Consider the following 22,689-nt stretch of genomic DNA (forward strand, 5'->3'; position numbering starts at 1 on the left):
CCCAGTCGCTCTGTATAACTTATGACTGACTGATTGTATGTGTGTGTGTGTTGCGTCGGTATGCGGGGCGTAAAAATTTCACTGTAACGCCGCCGCGACTACAAATTAAAAGCGCAAGTGTAAAATTTTAATTACAACAATGCAAATAACAACAAAAACCAATAACATGCAGTGTACCTGTGTGTGTGTGTCAGCAACATTACCGTTAATGAAAAATGGCAATAAAATTTGCGCTGAGAAGTGAATGAGCAAATGAAATGCTGTGAGAAGAAAAATTACGCGCCAACAAAATTGAAAAAAAAATAAAATAAAATAAAAATCAATCAGTGGAAAAAAATCGCAAACTAATGTAATGAATCCGCACAATTTCAACAATTTTGCACAAAACATTTTATTAAACTTTTTCATCAATTGGCGATTTTTCAATTTATTTTTTTTTTTATAATAACTCAATCTTTGAATGAATGTATATAGAGAAAGAAAGGGCGCGTATATTTTAATGCCCAATTATAAATTTATTACAACAAAAAAATATTTTTTTTAATATACATACAAACAGACAGACATATGTAAGATATGTAAGGGCAGTTCAACTTATGCAAGCGCTTTCATTTAATTGCAAAAGTTAATGTTCGACAATTTTTTTTTTTGAGCTTTATCAATTAGCTTTATGCATAATCATACTGTAAGGTATTAAGTTTTTCAATTTGTACAATAATATTTTTAACGATTTATTCCTCTTTTTTCAATTATTAGAAATAAGTAATAAATTTAAGATGTAAAAACCAAAAATAATAAATTAAATTACAAATTTTACATTTGATTAATCAATCAGTGAAAGAAGTGCCATAAATTACGAATTTCACTCAGATGATGTACAAATTTATTTTTGGTCTTTTCGAGATAAAAATAAATCGAAACATATTATTTTACATAATTCCGCAGAATATTACATAGGGTTTTATCCATATACGAGGTGTGTTCAAAAAATAACGGGAATTTTCGTGTTTTTGAAAAAAATATTTCAGCATTCGTTTATATTAAGGGGCACACCTAGTGTGAAATTTCAAAAAAAATCAATTTTTTGGTTCGTATTTCGATAGATTACACCTAACAACATATTAAAATTCCAAATCGATATCTCAAATAGTTTTTGAGTTATAGCAATTTAAAGAGCAGCCGCTCGGTAACAGAGAAAACGATCATTTTATCTTTTCTCGAAACAGCATTTTCCGAATTTGCTGCAGTGATTACTCAAAAACAAATGATCCGATCACTACAGAATTTACATGTTCTATATATAGTTCTCCGTACAATGACTTTTCGATTTTTGATCTGATCAAAAAATCGAATTTTGGCAGGACAAAAACGACCAAAATTTTGGGTAAAATTCGACTATTTTTTTTTAAAAGCCGCCATATTGTCTATTTTTGATTTTTCTATCGTAGCTCTTTGTGAAGACAATATTATCTAGTTTAAGGAGAATTTTTTTTAGATTTCATCCACGGAGAAGCCCGGAATCACTGCATCAGTGAAGGACCTTTTTTTCGCGCCGTCGGAGATCGACTATAACTTAAAAAATATTTAATTTTTTTTTTCAAAAATTTCATTGTATATTCTTGAAACATGTATAAATATATTCTTAAAATTTTGAAATAATTGATAAAGTAGTTTTTTTAATAAAAATTCCCAAAAATCTCCTTTTTTTAGGCCATTACACTAGGTGTTATCGCCTTTAAAATAGTCCACATTCGAAAATAAGAGAACATATAAATCACTTATGCCAGTGATTTCTCTTAGCCTTGTAAAACGATGGCACTTTCAAGGAGTCTTTGATGTCTGGCGAATATGCCGGCTAGGGAATTTTACGACCAAACAACGAAGTGGAATGACTATTCCTTAACATTATCACTACTTTTTCACAAATAATTAGAACAAACTTGGAGCAACAGTTGTCAATGTAAGATCAAGGAAGTAATAAGTCAGTCAAACAAATTTTAAAATAAATATTTAACTGTAAAATACTTAATTATCACAACTTTTATTAAAGTACACAGTTACCAGCAACCGTAATAAGATTAATTGTCTCTGTTACAAATTAAAATTGCAACATAAATCACTTACCACATCAGGTAGCAGTAAATACCAAGAAGGTATGCAAATTTCGTAAAATAAATTCTACAAAAATATATAATATTTGGTGCTTGTATTTGAATTACGTCAATAATAACGCAAAATCGGTAAATTCAATTGATTACAATCTTTAAGCTTCTGAAAGTTAACAGAAGGAAATACTGTGTTAAGCCTTGATTAATTATGGAAAATACATATAGCATTACAAAAACAAAACAGATAGCAAAGCCCAAATTGTACAGCAAAAAACACTCCTTGATTAAAACTATTGAACGTTTTTTTAGTTTTTAGAAAAGACTAAAAGGAAAAAGTAGGCTGTATATACCCCTAACACCGGAGATAAACTGTTGGAAAATTTGGCGAGGTACAGAAATATCATGTGATTCTTCTTGCTGACTACCACTTGATGCAGACAAATTAGTAATTTATTAAATTAGGAGACTCTTTCAAACATCTATAAGCTTATAAAGCTGAGAAATGTATATATTTAATTTTTGTATAATTCTTAATTTTATTTTTTATTTCAATCAGTACAGTTTCTTACAGGGTTAGTAGTAAAATCAATGGCAACAATGTCGCACACAGTGAAATAAATAAATTTGTACTTGCGACATTTTTTTTTTTCAAACAAATATGGCAATAGTTAAAAATGCAAATGTCGCAGGCGCTAATTGAATTTCAGACTCAACATTCACAGATAAAAAGATAGCAAAATTAATTATATCAATAAATAAATACGTTAGTAGGCTAGGGAGGTTCTTATAAAAGTGATGTGAATTAAACAAGTTGAAAATTATATGGATTCCACAAACAGGAAAGGAACGGTACTATCGATCTGGTTGAATATCTAACATTGACATGAACATCAACAATATTATTATATTATTAGTATATATTCACCCTTAACCATCTCGGATGCAAAAGTTTTTACGATAATCAAGTATCCACAGACAGACCCCTTTTTAGTAAGGAACTCGGTGTCAAATCTCATATTTTGTTGTTGTTTTTGTATCGGCAAAATATTGCCCAAGTAGTTTTGAATAATACAGCCGAGTTGACAGCCCATTGAGTGATAAAAATCCAAGTCCGTTCAGGATACATAGACCAGATTGTCGTGAGAACGGATAAACCTCTTATGTTGTTGTCCGACACTCAAAAATTTTAATAATTTAGAACCTACCTAATACACCCAATACACTTGTTAAAACCTGTGTGCGGCTAATAAAAACAAACAAATCTATGTATCTTGCATATTTATTAGAGTAAACTGTAAATTCTTACTATTTATTATTATTCGTTTTGTTGTTGGCAGCCACAACAGATTTACTAGAAATAAATATATATTGAAGTAGTGGTTGTAGTTAAAGGTATGTATTTGCAGTGTATGAATTGTACATTTGTTCTATAAATTATTTGCTCAGTTCCAGCAACAACAATAACAACAACTACAACAAAGTAAACAGCAACAACTTTAGCAGAAATGCAAATAAACAGACGGTGAGTATACATAAATTAAAGCAAATATACATATGTACGAATATGTGTAGGTGCTTGTACTTAGAACTAACAACTAGAGCACCAAATAATTAAAACAAGCAAAAAACAAAGCACCACAATCCAACAACAACAACGAAAATCGAACATTGCACTAGCAGAATGTAGAAATCGGACAAAATTTGGTTTTTCGGTTACTTGAACGATTGTAAATTAAGTTTCAAATGCAAATCAAAGCGTTACCTTTATACAAATATGTATATATAGAGGCATATATACATATATAAAAAAAATATATAAGAAGTTGCAATACCAATTTATATACTTCCATTTGCAGCATTTGCGACTTAAGAGTGCTTTTAATAATTCTTGTAGAGTCTCTCCTAAATCTATGTCAATGCGGTTGAAACCAACAAACACTAGACGCCGTCTGCGGTTACTTCTAAATCACATTGAGACAGTGTTCAGCGCTGTAACTAGCATAATAATTCAATTCTAATAACGTACAGCGTAATATTCGCAATTTTTACTTAACTCGACTTATGCGCTTCTTTACTTGCAATGTGTATACACATTTGTATGCTTGTGCTTCAGAAACAAACATGAACTTGAACTTTATGCCTTTTGAGAAAAAATAACTTATTGCTTTTGACACTTTTTCACGCACCTTTAAACACTTTAGTAACCTGATATTCCATACACCTGATTTTAGCTTGCTTCCTTTTAGTATACGAATACACATTATTTCCTCGAAAATGCTTTGAATATTATACAAAAGGGAATAAATATACTCTTTTTTAAATAAATATATATAAATATACTATGTGATATGTACATATTTATTAATATACTATACACTGCGCGCTAGAATGGTTCTTTTATTCAGAAGTGCATTTAAGTGCAATCTAATGAAACTCTAAAGTCGTATATGTATGTATGTACATACAGTACATATACATACAGTATACAGTATATACATACAGTTGAACTTCCATAACTCGAAGTTCTCCATAACTCGAACTCTTGAAGAGGCAATAGAGTGCAACATTCATACAAATTTCCTTCCATAAATCGAACTTTTTGGTCAGGACATAATAGTAAGAGAAGTTAATAAATAGAACAATGTACAAATCTATATTTTATTGCTTTTTGAAAATTTATATGTTTTAATGAAAATTCTATAACTCGAAGTCTCTCGAAGTTTTTTTTGTGGTTTATGGTGATTCGAGTTAGAGAAGTTCCACTGTATATATTTAAGTATGTACATATGTAATTGTATTTATTAACTCCTGCCCCAACGAGTGGATAAAACTTAATTGACTTCAACTATTATTCACTACTCATTGTTATTGTCCACTAAATCACTCTTTATATGGGGTGATATTTTAAAATAACCTAAGTCGACTTAAGCGAAAGTCTTTATTTTTTATTTTTATACAAATCCAGAAATATATTTTATATGTATTTTAACATTAAATAATATGAAAAATTTTAAAGAGTTTTTCACAATGAAAAACAAATTTGAGCCTCACTTGCTGTTAAGAACAACTCAAATTTCCCGGTATTAACCGCAATGCTCTAAAGTTTCTTTAACGTATTAGTACTAGTTAATGACAATGTTCAAACAAAGCTTCCATAATAAATATGAATCAGCAATGTTAACTCATAAATATTGTATGATACACTTTGCAACCCCTATAGGAAGATCAAACTCAACAATATACTAAGCCAATTAATATGGAAATTGGCTCATTGTGTTTGATATTCTAATATACTTGCATTAGTTTAAATAATCAATATGTTACAGCTAACTATGAATTACTTAATTTTGAAACATTTTTTTTATAGTAAAATCGAGATAGGAAAATAATATATCTCAAAATTCAAACACTTCAAAATTATATATTTTGAAGAAAATTTGACCATAGATCGGAAGACCGATACGTGATAATATGTATGCAGATCTTAACTTTTACAAGAAAGTCTTTAAAGTCTTTTAGAGCATCTTAACCGGATTAATACAAAAAAATTAAAAAGGACTCAATTATAGTCGACAATATAAACAACCCCGTTGTCACTCTCCGTAAAATATTTCCAACAGGTTTCCTAATAGTTTAAGGTCGACTCAATGTCAGATTAACGTCAAACTACCCACGTCAACTTCACACCCCACATAGTAAATGTCCCGACATGTGTGTCCTTTCGTGACATGTCATTGTCAACAACTCAATCGGAAATCGAAGTTTCTATTTGTATTACTCGCATGCGCTACGTATTTGCTTATATGTATGTATATTTTCAACTGAATAGTTGTAGACAATAGCTGGAAAGGTTGTGGGGAGATTTCCACGCCTTATTTACGTAGTTGAACTGTCTGTTTTGCAGAGATGTATGCACCTATTGTAAAGCTATTCCATTGATTGAAGGCATTGACATTGAAAACGAGGAGGCATTGAACTAGTAGTTTTTTTATTTCTACTATATATTCGCTTATTCTATGCAGGATTAGCTTAACGACTGAGAGTTTAAGCTATAAAGCATTAAGCGGGTGTTTTATAAGCGAGGGAGAGAACTAATTGGTCTGAGGATATGTAAGGTTTTGTTAGAACTTCGTATTGTTCCAATTATGCTAAAATCTAGACTTTGTTTAGACAAGTGATATTCAACTAGTGACACAGTTGGCACACTTTGCCTCACAACAACTCAAACTATTTATATTATTATTACTATTTTTTAAGTTTTTCATTAATTTTAATTTTTAATTAACTTTTACATATAATATTAGAAGCATTGGTTTCGCTGTCAAGTTCGTTTCACTAATTTCTGCCACAATCTAGATTCGACATTCATGGCGTAAGTAAGAATGATGGTTGTGTATATTCTAACAGCAGTCCACCCACATGAGGCATGAGGTCCAAAAATCAAAACTCACATACAAACAGATGTGTTCCGAAAAGGTGGCTAAAACTTGGATTGTTTAAGCGCACACGTATTCGAGTTAACCAGTTAGAAAAAGTTTGTTCCAAGTGCTGAAACCAGTTTTGCATCCCACATACACATAATGGATTTTGCATACGCCAGTCGAAATAATCGAAAGATCGCTAAGTTTTATTTAAATATTTCAGTGTTGCGAATTGTAAGCTGTAACATGTTCTTAAGCATACTCAGTCAGATGAATCTACATGTGTGTGTGTGTGATTACAATATCTTGATATTTGTACAGATCTACTGTACTGAAATAAATGGGAACTGACAACCCTCTGACACTTCACAGACGTATATGGCTTAAATAGAATTTGGCTTGTCAGCTTCTTATAAGCCATGCCAAAACGGTTTGGGCAGGTACATAAGTATATATATGTATACAAGTATACTATATGAGTGATGTGTGTACGCAAATAGTTTGCCAAATATCATAACTGGATTCTATATTTGTTTATCATTATTGCCACAATGCGCATTTGATTGGAACTTTCGATATGCATTGAATATATACATATGTACCTACTATATGTACTATATATGCATATATAAACAGGTACAAACTGCTGTAAGACACATATACTTTTTTTCAGTAGACATGCTATAGCTATGTTTGGCAAATTCAAATTTGATTGATCGTAATCTTTGCTCTGTAGTCACATACATATGAATATACACTGTGTGGGCCAGTAACACTCATTTCGTATACTTTTTTCTACACTTCTCATACACTTCATTAATTTTCCCTTTTCGCTTGTCGTTAGAACAAATGTGAATAAATTAAATATTAATCAATTACAATGTTTGCATATTTGGGAATTTCGAACATTTTCGGCATATTTCTACAAAATCATTCAAAAATTTTAGTTCAATAACCTAGTGGCAAAAAAGTGTGAAAAATTGCTGCCATTTTTTAAATTTCACTTATTCATTGTATTAATAAATATGTTTTTGGATATGTTGATGAGCACTTGTATGAGTTTATAAGAGTATGGAACTGTGGAATTATCGACTTATTAATATATAGAAAGATATGTATATGTATATGCATGCATACGAACCATTGTGATGACAAAAGTCTAATAAGTATGCATCGCAAAAAAAGATTCTGAAATATCGCCAAAGCGCTTTGAGCCTGTCACATTTGTCCTGCGAGAACGCTGGTCAGTGGACAGCTAAGCTAGTTTGCATCCGTTAGGAGTTCTAACCTCATCGCATTTATATCTTTTCTAAAGTGTCCAGTGAGTTCTCCCACGATTGCAAGGTGAAGCAAGAAATCGCAATCGAGCAACGTTTACAGAACTCGCAAAAGGTCCATTGAACCAACCCTGGAACGCAAGAGATCAATGGAGATTCGACACGTTTACAGCTGCTGAAATAGGAACATGAGTGCACCTACTTTCGATATCATCAAATTTGCAGTGCCCAGCCATTTCGTTGAGACCCAGCACCGAGTGTTATAATGAAATTGTTCGACGCTGTTGATAAAGAGCTTCAACACTTACTAGCTTTGAGCACACATTTGGCGAGCTCAGGGCCATAATTGCAGCACTAAATGCTAAATATAGCTTTATCGAAAACATAAACGTTTCTTTGAAGTTGGTTAACCACAAATGGGACTATCATAATTATTACTAAATCTGGCATATTAATTTTTCTAATTTCGTAATAATTTTCTCCACCAAAACTCATTTCATCGACTCGCTTACATTTCTACGCCGCGCTACAGTAAATGATGTCATTTCAGTGGGAATATTGGTTTTTTGGCCTTAAGCATTTCTAGTTTTCTTTATACGATAATTCATAGCTATTTAGGGTGCAAACCGTGAAACATTAATGGACAGGTTTGGCTTTGCTGAATTTGATTGTTCTCGTACGATTGATTGCACACAAAGAAACCACTCAACAGCCAGCCACTTTATGCAAATTGCGAAAAAAAACACCACAAACACATGACAATCCGCCACGGCGACACAAAATGGACAAAAGATCAAAAGAAGTTTAGACCAAACAATAAGAGCGTATAGCCGCAGCCAAAGTAAACAACGCAACGCAACGCATTCAATGCCCCCCGGTTATAAGTGTGGCATTGATTAGAGAATTTTCAAAATTTCATACAGAGATTTTACGATTGTCATCGACAATTGTATTTTCGAGAAAAAAATAATAATGTCTTTCAAAAATTTATGCAAAGTGTGACCAAAAAGATTAGCACATGAGTTGATTATTGAATTCAATTATTATTCTAATGATTCTAATAACATGTATACAATATTATTGACCCTGGGGCTTTTTATTATTCTTATTATTTTTGTAGAAACAAATGACAAATGACAATGTGTAAGCTGTTACATGTGCCACAGAAGAAGTAGCGCTTTTAATTAACCATTTAGCTGAATTCGGCTACCAGATAACGGTAGTTAAATGTGTTTATTAAGAGACATATTGTTTGAATTTTGCGTGAGTTCAATGGGTCCTAAAAAAGTGTTTTTAATACATTTGAAAACTCATTTATTATTTAGATAAGCTTTCGGGTTAAGCATCCGTCGTTCAAACTAATTGATACCTTAATTCATATGTGACTAAAATCCTCAACCTCAACCTCAGCAATATCCTCTCATACTGTTTGAAGAATATTTTATGCAAAAGAAAACTTCAAATATGTTATTAATTGAAAACAAGTAGGGAAGGACTAAGTTCGGTTGTGACCGAACATTTTATACTGTCGCAATTTATTAAAGAAATTTATTAAGATAACACACAAATTTATCCATAAATTCGGCATAAAGTTTAATAGAATAACGAATATCGTCATATATGGATATAAGGGCTGAAGAAATTCCTGAACTGATTTCATTAATTTTCACCAGCAAGGTACACTATATCCAAGACTATACGCTCACTTAATTTTGTTAAGATATCTCACATATTTACAACACATACATAACGGGTGATTTTTTTGAGGTTAGGATTTTCATGCATTAGTATTTGACAGATCACGTGGGATTTCAGACATGGTGTCAAAGAGAAAGATGCTCAGTATGCTTTGACATTTCATCATGAATAGACTTACTAACGAGCAACGCTTGCAAATCATTGAATTTTATTACCAAAATCAGTGTTCGGTTCGAAATGTGAAAATCCGCTTTTTTATCGACAAATTTTGTTCAGCGATGAGGCTCATTTCTGGTTGAATGGCTACGTAAATAAGCAAAATTGCCGCATTTGGGGTGAAGAGCAACCAGAAGCCGTTCAAGAACTGCCCATGCATCCCGAAAAATGCACTGTTTGGTGTGGTTTGTACGCTGGTGGAATCATTGGACCGTATTTTTTCAAAGATGCTGTTGGACGCAACGTTACGGTGAATGGCGATCGCTATCGTTCGATGCTAACAAACTTTTTGTTGCCAAAAATGGAAGAACTGAACTTGGTTGACATGTGGTTTCAACAAGATGGCGCTACATGCCACACAGCTCGCGATTCTATGGCCATTTTGAGGGAAAACTTCGGAGAACAATTCATCTCAAGAAATGGACCCGTAAGTTGGCCACCAAGATCATGCGATTTAACGCCTTTAGACTATTTTTTGTGGGGCTACGTCAAGTCTAAAGTCTACAGAAATAAGCCAGCAACTATTCCAGCTTTGGAAGACAACATTTCCGAAGAAATTCGGGCTATTCCGGCCGAAATGCTCGAAAAAGTTGCCCAAAATTGGACTTTCCGAATGGACCACCTAAGACGCAGCCGCGGTCAACATTTAAATGAAATTATCTTCAAAAAGTAAATGTCATGAACCAATCTAACGTTTCAAATAAAGAACCGATGAGATTTTATGCGTTTTTTTTTTTAAAAAGTTATCAAGCTCTTAAAAAATCACCCTTTATATGCGGAATAAAGCCCACCGTATTTTTGAAAAACCTATAATTAGGTATATGGGAGCTAGGATATGTTATGACCCGAATTTAATAATTTTTGGAACAGAGACACACTATTAGAAGAAAACAATTTCCTCTGAATTAAATTTATCCTTAGGCGCTGAGTTCAACATGTTCGATATCTGGGGCCTTGAAAAGTTATGGTCCGTTTTCGACAATTTTTTCACAAGTGAAGCCAGAGATGATATGCACTAATTGTGTAAAGTTTTATTCCGTTATCTTCATTGGTTCCTTATGTTTACATTATAAAGTGAAGGAATAAGATGAATTTCAAAATTGAGTTATAAGGAAAATAGTAGTGGTTGTGAACCGATTTCGATTGTTAAATAATATATTATACAATTAAATTCTCTTCAACTAGATTTGCAACATTTGTGGTAGTAGCTGACCATTAATCAAACTGCTAACGGGCAATTCATCTCACACACATACATATGTATATGTATGTATAAAAAACATAGAAAATAGTATAACCAAGAAAAATTAATTCATACATTGTTGCCAATATCAAGAGTATATACGAAAAGAATTTCGCAGCAACAAATAGCAAAGACTCGCTGCAACTTAACCCAGTTATGGGTCATATGAGCAGCAGCAGCAAGGCTTTTAGCCAACGAGAAGCTATGAGGTACTTGACTTGCGAGATTGTTAGGTTAGGTAAGGTATTGTGAGTGTAAGTGCAAAGTGCACGAGCTGCCGAGTTACTATGTATGAAATTGAAACTTTAGCTAGAAGCGCATTTTCACCTTCAAGCTCAATTCAAAAGCTTTCAGTCACCTTCCGCTTTTGTTGGACCACAAATATTTGCAGCATGTTTATATAGACTTAAGAGCATTAATATAGTATATATATACTATAATCTAACGGTGAATGACCCGTAGCAAAACAACAAAAGGCGGCTGACTTGATTTGCAGCAAGTTTATTGATCAATAGTAGCAGCAACAACAATACCAAACTACTTCACATCGCCAATTAGTCTAATTTTTTGCTTCTCGCATCTACATATAATACCGTTGAGACCCATCATCTTGATGAACTTCTAGCGTACAATTGCCGCGCTCAAGTTCAACAGAGCTAAAAATTTACAAATACAACGCAGCCGCCAATCACTCAAGCGCTCAAGCAAATCAATTCGCTGTCTTGCCATTACTTCAATCAATCGATAGTTTAAACGAGCGCATGCTGTTGTTGTTGCTGTTGGCGAAGGGGTGGAGCAATGGGCGCAACGCCAAGTCGGTTAAAGTCAAGTGGATATCATGCTTGTCGAAAAAAAGCCAAAAAACCGCAAATAACTTAGATAACTGTTCTTGAGCTGTGTTCAATGCTTTTAATTCAGGAAATCGAGAAAACATTAAAAAATTAAAAAACCAACAACTTTATGTATACAAAAACAAAAAAATCACTTGTGATTTATGAGCCCGGCTTTTTTCGAATTGGCAATGAATTGACATTTACTCAACAAACTCAACGGTGGCTGCTTGACGGCTTGTCTGCCGCCTTGCTATACAAGCGCTTGGCTGCTTGTCCGCCTGCCGCTTGCCGCTGTTAGTTCATTCTGATATTCATTCAAAGAGCATTAGGCGTCACTTTAATGGACGCTTTTGACGCTTTTCGTTTGCCTTCCGGCCACAACGAACACACACACACCTATAAACATAACACATAAGCTGCGCTTCAGGCCAACAAATCATGCAATCATAAGCCAATAACAACAACAACAACATAGCAATTCATATAAACTCCCAACCACAACAACTGTAAATTGAATGGCAATAAATTGAAATTAAATGATTTTTAGTGCTAATCGCTTATTTGTAGAGATATGTTCTGTGATAGGTGGGTACTATGTGTTCGACGAATTGGTCTTATGCAGATTTTATACAAAAGACTTGCCGCAATGCGGTACAAATGCTCACACATCACACCGGCTGACAAGCGGGAGCCATAAATTTTTGATTGGCAGACACGGATGTTGTCGAAGGTTGAGTGTTTTCTCAGTTGGTTTTTTATTGTACAATATTTTCAATAACCATTTCTTAGAACCGATTTGTTGAAGTGGACTGGGAAAGTCCACGATAGAATAGAATGCAGGTTTCATATATATTTATGGGATTTTCGTTTGTTAAAAACTCATACTTCGTTGCTTGTTCGTAAATTCTTGGTCAAAAACAATACTGTAACGATGCCCCAGTCTGCATATTCGCCAGACATTGAAGACTCCGTGTGACTTTTCCCCAACTCCAAGAATAAAAGGAATCTTAAATGACGTCGTTTCACAAGCATATGAGAAATTGCGGAACGAGTCAAAGGCTATCTCGAAAATTTGAATCAGCATTATGAACTGCTGACCTTGTTCATAGTATTCGTAACTTCTTCACCATATGAATTTGGTTTTAAAATAAAAAAATTTTAATATGCTCAAAAATATGTCAGTAGTAACAGTTGACCTTTAAGATGACAAGAAGTCTCTTTGAAACCAATTATATTATTAATAATTTCTCATCTAAGGCTTACTATTCTCGCATAAATTTTTATTTTCCCGTTAACTATTGTATATTCAATATACAACGCGCTTAATTGGCTCCCTAATTAAGCCACTCATATGTAAATCAAGTTATATGAAACAGCAAAAATAAAAAGATCAGAGCTATAAATAATGAAAATAAAAAGAAGCGAAGCCATAAATAAATACAAAAAATCAAGTCCACCAACAACCAAAAATCAATAAATAATTTACACCTAATTTGTGTGCAACCAGGTGTGGATATGTGCTATAGCAATACCGTTAAGAAAGCAAAAAAACGACAAACACGTTGTGAAGTGTGACATTTATACCATAAAATTAATCACTTTTATTAACTGACTCACTTTTTTTCGACTGAAACACATAAAAATTTCGCACGAAGCACACGAAACAGGATTCAAGTTGTAAATTGAGCTCGCGTCGGTGTTGGCGGCAGGTGTGAATGTAAGTACTAACTTAATACACTGCTTACTGTAATGTATGAGCTTAAAGCTTCAATTTAAACAGGGTTTACACTGCTAATGCAGGGCTCTCTAGAGATTTTAGGCACATATATGTACATAAATGCTCACTTAATTAATGCAATAACTTTTGTGAAGCGCTTTGCAATTTAAATTGATTGTATCCACTGCCAACTTGAATGCTTCTCACATAACTTATTTATTAATTTATTCGTTTTTGCTTTTATTTTAACTAATAGCCTAAGACAAAAATTTTTTTTATTTAACATGTCATATCTATTTTAAGATATCGTAAATTTAGTATAATCTATATTTAATAAAGCGTCTTCTATGAATTGTGTTAAATAAATTCAATGATTTTACGAGGAAAAAATTTATATGTATTTATGTTAAATAAAATTGATATCGAAATTGACCTTCTAGTTTGGAAATACCTAGAAGGCGATTACTAAATTGCTCAGAGTTAACTAGTACAAATCCACTTAAAGCGAATATGAACACAGGCGGTCTCAAGAAAATAAAAGACAAAATTATCGAAGATACTTCGCAAAGATCATTAAATTTCCTGTAAATAAGCACCAAAAAGAGCAGAACGAGTTCATCTATTTTTTTACATCTTGTCCTATTTAAAACTGTTGTTTAATTGATAAAAACTATAATTTACGGAATTTAGAAGTTAATTGAATTAATTATTGAAGTTAATTCAATTAACGTAGCGTTTGGTGTGTAAGTATATTCAATTAACTCTTAATTTAGAATTTGACAGCTGTCAGATTTTCTAGTTTATATAAAAATCTGAGATTGGATGAAAGAATAATTTCTTCATAATTAGAAAAATCGTAAAGATACAGCAAATATTTTGTGGTTAATTAAATACTAATTCTGTAATTAGTTAATTGCTCTATTATATGCTGAATCAAGTACATTTGAAGGATGGATTGAGAAAATGTATTATTTAACCGATTAGAATTATTTCTTGGCATGGTTAGAGAAATGCATCGATCTTTGTAGCTAAATTTGTATCGTTCAATTTTTTCTCCAATTAATTAAATCGAATTAAAGTAATTTTTAAGGTGCTACTAAGAAAGAATTCTTTATATATTTAATTTTTCTGTAATATTTACTTTATTTATGATTTAAATTTTGTAACAAAAATATAGTTAAAATATTTTTCTCCATAAAATAATTTTTTTTTAAATTAAATTTGTAATGATAATTTAAGTTGTGCCGCCATTGTAAATAAATATGTATGAGCAACGTTTTACAAAACAGGGTGCTAGAAACTAGAAACTTGTAATGGCATACTTAATTTGCATACATACATATGTATGTATATAGTTTACTAAGAGTCTCTTCAACTAAATTATGCGAATATGTAAAAAGGGATTCAATTAAAAATGTAAATAAGTTTAAATATAAATACATACTGAGAACAAGTAAGGAAAGGCTAAGTTCGGGTGCAACCGAACATTTTATACTCTCACAATTTATTGAAGAAATTTAACCAATACATATATGCGGAATAAAGCTCACCGTATTTTTGAAAAACCTATAATTAGGTAAATGGGTGCTAGGAGAAGATACTTTTCAAAAACCTACAATGAGGTATATGGAAATGTTATGACCCGATTTTAATAATTTTTGGAACAGAGACACACTATTAGAAGAAAACAATTTCCTCTGAATTAAATTGAGATATCTGAGAGATTTACCCATATTTTCGGTTAAAATGTATGCTTAGGCGCTGAGTTAAACATGTTCGATATCTGGGGCCTTGAAAAGTTATGGTCCGTTTTCGACAATTTTTTCACAAGTGAAGCCAGAGATGATATGCACTGATTGTGTAAAGTTTTATTCCGTTATCTTCATTGGTTCCTTATGTTTACATTATAAAGTGAAGCAATAAGATGGATTTCAAAATTGAGTTACATGGGAAGTTGTCGTGGTTGTGAACCGATTTCATCTATTTTCCACACGTGTCATCAGGGTGTCAAGAAAATATTATATACCGAATTTCATTCGAATCGGTCGAGTAGTTCCTGAGATATGGTTTTTGACCCATAAGTGGGCGATGCCACGCCCATTTTGAATTTTGTAAAAAAATCTGAGTACAGCTCCCTTCTGCTATTTCTTCTGCAAAATTTAGTGTTTCTGACGTTTTTCGTTAGTTAGTTAACCCACTTTTAGTAATTTTCAACCTAACCTTTGTATGGGAGGTGGGCGTGGTTATTATCCGATTTCAACTATTTTCATGCTGTGTGGTGGGGTATGTAAGAGAACCGACTGCAGAAAGTTTGGTTTATATAGCTTTATTAGTTTGCGAGTTAAATACAAATAACCGATTTGTGGGCGGGGCCACGCCCACTCCTTAAAAAATTACATTCAAATATGCCCCTTCCTAGTGAGATCCTTTATTCCAAATTTTACTTTTATATCTTCATTTATGGCTTAGTTATGACACTTTATGTGTTTTTGGTTTTCGCCATTTTGTGGGCGTGGCAATGGTCCGATTCCGCCCATTTTCGAACTTGATCTTCTTATGGTGCCAAGGAATATTTGTGCCAAATTTCGTCAAGATATCTTAATTTTTACTCAAGTTACAGCTTGCACAGACGGACAGACGGACGGACGGACAGACATCCGGATTTCAAATCTACTCGTCACCCTGATCACTATGGTATATATGACTCTATATCTAACTCTTTTAGTTTTAGGTGTTACAAACAACCGTTAGGTGAACAAAACTATAATACTCTCGTAGCAACTTTTGTTGCGAGAGTATAAAAACAAATAATAAATTATAAGAAATATACATGTAAAGAAGACTAACAATGGAAATTACATAATAATGAAACACTAATTCACACATAAATATATTGGAATGAGCACTAAATAATATTTCCAAATTAATAAATTTCATTTAATTACTTTACAAACATACTGCAGTTTCAAAATTGTATATAATTAAGCTTAAAATAAGCTGTTAAAAAAATACTGGGAATTGTAAAATTTAAAACTTCGCAATTTTGGAGAGGCTTGTCAAAAAAGATTATTGTAGACAATTGAACACTTGAATTACACACTTTCTTTAAACAAAACAACAAAAATTCCCGTTATTTTTTGAACACGTCTCATACAATAAAATTATATCATTTAGAAAATAAGCATTTAAGAGCTTTGGCGCCAAATGCATTTGTTAGCAGTCGAGTGAAGTCTAATCAGCGCAGCAGCCATGAGCTGACTTGCCGCGGACACGCCTGTTGCTGCTGCGATCTTGACCACAAACAACACGCGTTCACCGGCAATCTTCCCAACGCGTTACATACATACAAACACGCACACTCTTCATGTCTTCAACATCTCCACACGTATTTGTTTTCATGTTTGAAGACATTTCCACACATATACACACCATCCAATGGACAGTGGATAGAGAGATTTGTGCAGCATAGCGGCGCGCACTAATAACTCTTAAACGCTTCAAATGCGTTCCGCGGCTACCTGAGCTGCCAGCAGCGGGCAATTGCATGGCTTTGTTCAAACACTACTTGCTACGTGTGTGCTGTCAACACCGTTTGGCCATTGGCCACCGCCGAGTGTCTTTACACGGCACTCATGGTGAAGCGTTTGGGTTATGAGCCCCGCAGCAGTCTATCAAGCGCCAACCAAACTCACAGCCAGTGTTGTTTTGTTGCTGCTTTCTGTGTTGTGCGCATGCGCGACTAAGTCTAATTTTTTTGAACACATGTACGGGCGACGGTCAGCCAAACAAACAGATGAGGAAACGAAAAAAACCACAGTTGACCTTGAACTTGTGGCTTTTTCACAGTGTTTGTGTGCACAGTCAACACATATGCATCAAACATACACACATACATACATCTGTACATAAGTGCACGCGAGTCCAAACACCGTTTCCCACTTTTCGTTTTCGTTTTCGCTTTTTTCGTCATTATGTACTTTATGGCTTCCCACCTTTTTTCATTCTCAAAGGTTACCTAATTTATTGTACTTTTGATTGTTGTTGTTGTTATTATTATTTTTTGTTTGTTAGCTTTGAACCGCTGCCACCTTAACGACATTGTGACATTAGTTTTTTTAGCTGCTGTTTGTTGTTGTTTTGCACTGCTTGGGTTATCTTATCTTTGGCGAGATCGGCTTAGAAGGCGGGCTTTAGCCAAATTATTAGTCCGTTACTTGTTGTGTCCTAACATGGATTTCGGTTCTGTGTTCCTTATTGAAGATTAGTAAAAAAATCTTTGAAAGCAGAAAATATGAAATTAAGTGTTTGTGGATTCTAAGCTTGTTGCTATGCTAATGTTTGATCGGCATTCCGAGTTTTTGGCATGTGCCATAAATCGAAATCGAGAGATTTTTCTTATTTTTAAGGAGTCTTCACGATCGTTGTCATAAATCATCCTCCTTCTTTCATAAGAGACCTATTCCTTCTTTATAGATTATTGAAAGTCTTGCTTAGCAAGTCAACTTATGGAGGATTCTAGTTTTCTTTAGTTAAATTTATTGAAAAAATTGAAAAGCCACAGCCATAAGCCTCTTACATGACTTTTCGGCTTTTCACTTTTCGACTTTTCACCTCAGTAATGATTCTGAGAAGACCCTTACAGCTATTCTATATACCATAATTGATTTGGGGTTTGCGAGTGAACAAATCTAACTGTAACAGTTTTCTATATATCAGCTTTATTAAAAATAATTAAAATAATTTTATAATAATTATTAATTACTTCATTTCTTCAAGCATTAAAAGCTTGTGACCGCGACCACCTGACTCTTCTAATACTCTCATTAACTGAGCATTCTCATGCGCATATTAATATGAATTGCAGCTATTTATGGAACTAAAGCTGAAGTCAAGGTAGAACTAAAGCCTCGCAAATATATACATAACTGTGCGTTTAATATTTATAAGTACTATGTAGATATGTATGCTTGTGCTCGTATATAGCCAATGGAGTGGTCCAACCGCAAAGTGCTTCACAAAGGTGGCATTCTGCTGCTCTTACAGCTACGGTAACAGATCAAAAGTGTGTCATAATCATTTAGAATTAGGGTGGTTCATAAATTTCTATGTGAAAAGTTTGTAAATTCTGAAAACATTATTTTTCTTTCGAGAACACAAAACTTCTCTAGTTGACTCTATCCTTTGCCAACTCACGCCAGTTGTACATTCCAAGTGCAGACGGCTCCTTTCATTGGATGCGTGGGCGCGCTTGCTCGTCCATATTTCTTGCTCTCCAGGTTTGGATTGTTGACGATATTTATGTCGGTTCCGAGATGAAAAAAGTCCGGCTTCTGAAAACATTACCTCTCAGTATTCAAAACAAATGTATTTTTTTAGGTTTGTACTCCATTCTATTCCCGTTCCCGGTTGGAGCAGGGACGATTTAAAAACAGTGATAATATAAAAAAAAAAAATTTAATTTTTTTTTCCAATTTTTTTTTTTTTAATTTTCTTACTACCCTAGTATTATTCAAGTGCAATAATGAATGTTATAATTAAACACACTTAAAATACACAATATAGAACAGTGCATAAGTGTATTAACAACAACAATACGACAAATATGATTAATTGGCAACATTCGCACACACACACACAGATGTACAGCCACAAGCATTTACAAACACACATACAAATGTAGATATGCTTTCATGTACCAAATGCAACAATGTGTTTATCTAACAAGGTAACATTACACTTGTCCATATTTGTTGACTATTGTGTGAATGGTGCAAGGCACGGTTGCACGCAGACGTCGACCGAAATGGATACAAGGAATACCAGTAGGAGAACACCCATAGATGCAGTAGACAGAGCACGATTAAACGAACACAACCACCTAAACACACGAGCAGCAGCACAGCAACAAATAAAAAATTCAAACAACCGTAACAACAACAGCAACAATCGAGCGAAACACTAGTCCAGTTGACAACTGTAAGAATCAGAACAACAGCAAGGAAACGACCTTATTCTCAAGTACCATTTTCGACACGCTACCGCACAAAGCGTGACATCTTCCAATGTGCAACATACAATGCACGCCTTCGACAGCACAGCAGCACAACAACTTTTTCTAGGTGACAAAGCCGAGACAAAGGCTCGGGCCACACTAATAGCGGGCTACAGCTATGAAATTGCGATGACACCAAGCCGAGCCCGCAATGGTGTTGTCAAGAGCAGCAGAGAGCAAACTGGAAACTCGAAAGCGCCAAATGTCGATGATGGGGATGACAAAGACGCAGACGCAGACGTCAAACGGCTCTCGACTCAGTATCAACAAGCTCTATGGCTCCATGTGTGCTATGCGCATCCGTAATTGCGCGTCCCATCATGGAGGCGTGACACAATGGCACACAATCATCGACGGCGGCCAAAGTGTATCGCATAACAGACGATGAGACGCGCCACACACGGCCACTTGCCACACGCTGCCAGCAAGTGTGTGTCTATATGTGAGTACCCACTTACATGTGGCAGCAGCGCCACCGACGACGCTAGATGACGATACAACAGCGCCTCGACTGGACGACTTGATGCCGCATCCAGTGCCACTCCAATGCCATATTTGCAATTAAATAGCATGCCTGCCATGCCGCACACACCGCTTCGGGCGCTCTTTACACACACCACACAACGCCATCGCCACGGTCTGGAGGATTTGGAGGGCGCGACAGTGTGGTGGGGTGTTATGGTTGCAGTTATGCGATAGCTTACATCTCCATACTTGGACTTGAAGTTTCAGATTATTTAGATGACACCTATCTATGTATGTGGCTCCTCAACTGTGAAGCCGGTATGTGTGTCCGTCCGTGAGCTTAATTGGTTTACTGTCTTCATTACAATATGTGGAGATTTATGGATTTACAGGTGCTCGTACTGACACATATTTGACTTGAGTATGTGACAGTTAGCCTGTTGCCTCGGGAATTTCCGGCTTTTCGCTTTTCTTCGTGCAATATTATGTGCTTATAAGTATGTAAATACATATGTATATTTGAACTGAATGAGCATTAATTGCGAGTCTGGTGATTACTTGGCTTTATCTTGTGGAAAAAAGGAGATTGCATTGAGGGTTGTGTAGTTTGTAGGTTATGAGGGAATTATGTTTTCTAGTATCAAAAGATATCTACTAAAAGTGAGATTATCAGCTGTCGTTGTAGTAAAGACCGCCCATATTACTCGAAACTTCTACAAACACCAGAGAAAATTTCGAACACCTCAACGTACAGTCAAAAAGCATAAGGAAGTACTCTCCAAGCAGTTTCTACAATGGCGCCTACATGTATGTTAGGGATCTATCGCCGAAATCACTCCAGCACTCATTTGCTGGAAGCAGAAACACTCCCCAGGTACATAAAGAGATGACTCCTATAGTACATCAATGGCATCGATCAATTCTCCTACCAGACTTCGGAAGCAGACAGCTTCAGACATATCACAATCCTATTTACAGTGGAGCTATTAACACCTTTCTTGACTCCCTTCCAGTGAATGGCGTCAATGCAGACGATGAGCTCTATTTGCCTTGTGAAACGCCACTCTTGTCGCAATTTCCCTCCGGATATAGTTTCAGGCTTAACTGTTTCTTTCCAATGGGCCGAACTAATCATCTCTTTGTATGCCCAAAAAACCCTACTCATCTAACCCACCTCTCCCCACGATCCGAGCTGGTCGAAACAGCGTGAATCCTGGGTCTCTCGTTAGATGACCTCAATAATGCTTTCAGTTTCAACCAAAAACTGGAGAATCGTTATACCACACATATACAACACCAGATACATACGCATTATTAAAGGTTTATTCCGATAACATAAATTTTAATATCGTGAGAAAGAAAGCTAGCAAGTTTGGATTTAAACCGAGAATATTTTAATCGAATTAATACTCTCATTGATGCTTTCTTATACAACTTTTTGTAGTATGAAGACAGTGTATTGTTTGGATCCATGATTATATGAGCACCCATAAATATTCATTCACCCTTATAAAGAAATAGATTAGAAATATACATAAATATAAATAATAAACTAACTGCAATCAAATTATGGCAAGATTTATAGCATAGAATTCAGGGTAAAGATAACTCATAGCTTGATTGTAAGTTCCCAAAGCATCAATGAATGACTGACACAGACTCTAACGCTGTCTTCTAAAGCCTCAAACCGACAATTATCGCAGCAACCACACGCATTTGAGTATGAGAGCCAGGGCAAAGGCTATCAGAATGTGCATTCCAAGTAAGACCAAGTTCAAAATTTCCAATGCGTTTCAAAGTGTTGCCACCAAAAGCGGCTTGGAAAAATCAACTAGGGAAATATTTATGTACTTTTATCAGCTGTAGAAGGCTTAATACTATATACGTACATAAATGATTATTGTACTTACAAAGCGACTTTAAGTTCTCAGTGAAGCGTCTCCGTTATTGTACTGCAAGAAAATATAAAAATGGAAATTAATTATTTATATTACAACTATTTATTTGCATAAAATGTTATATTGTTTGTAATAAATCATTTTGATAAGTTCACATAACAGCAACAATAAATACATATATTTATTTATTTATAAATATGTTTACACATGGAAATTGTGACGCCTGCAGTAAAGTCGGCATGTAAATAAAGATAAAACTTGAAATCGCATATAATTTGCATACAATTATTACAAAGTATATACGTACATATGCAGCTTCAAGTAAACAATGGCGGTTTATTTGTTTAAATAATGGCTTGGAAAAAATAAATAAATGCTAACTATATGTAAATATGTATAGATTTAAATGCAATAGAAGTGCAAACATATAAGAAGTTATGTAAATAATGTGAAAAGTAAGAACCCAAAGATATAATACTAACTGAACAACGCCCACTTTACAAAGCAAAAAAAAAAAACATTTTTCCAAGCAGTTGAATAAAATTAAAATATTATTGAGATACTCATAAAGAATATTCTTAATTATTTTCACACTACTTTATGTAAATCGACAGTGCTGAGGATTTTTTGACTAGAGTAGAATGGGCGGTAGACTTGCCATTCCAAAAAAAAAGTTTTTCTATGTGTATATGGTTTATATGCACAACTGTATAGATTCTTCTAATTGGAGGAAACATCAACATTATATTTTTTATAGTTCT

At 34.1% G+C, this 22,689-nt stretch overlaps 1 protein-coding gene across 4 annotated transcripts in view; it reads right to left on the reverse strand.

Moving 5' to 3' along the window:
* The window catches only part of Gas2l1_1 (GAS2-like protein pickled eggs), a 126,834-nt gene that overhangs the window by 74,397 nt on the left and 29,748 nt on the right, over positions 1 to 22,689 (reverse strand). For all 4 annotated transcript variants that reach the window (XM_011183414.3, XM_029039960.2, XM_029039961.2 and 1 more), the window contains exon 2: positions 21,941 to 21,982. The gene's annotated coding sequence lies outside the window, so the exon portion shown is untranslated. The remainder of the gene's footprint in view (positions 1 to 21,940; positions 21,983 to 22,689) is intronic.

This window comes from Zeugodacus cucurbitae, chromosome 5 (genome assembly GCF_028554725.1).
Source record: "Zeugodacus cucurbitae isolate PBARC_wt_2022May chromosome 5, idZeuCucr1.2, whole genome shotgun sequence".
NCBI lineage: Eukaryota > Metazoa > Arthropoda > Insecta > Diptera > Tephritidae > Zeugodacus > Zeugodacus cucurbitae.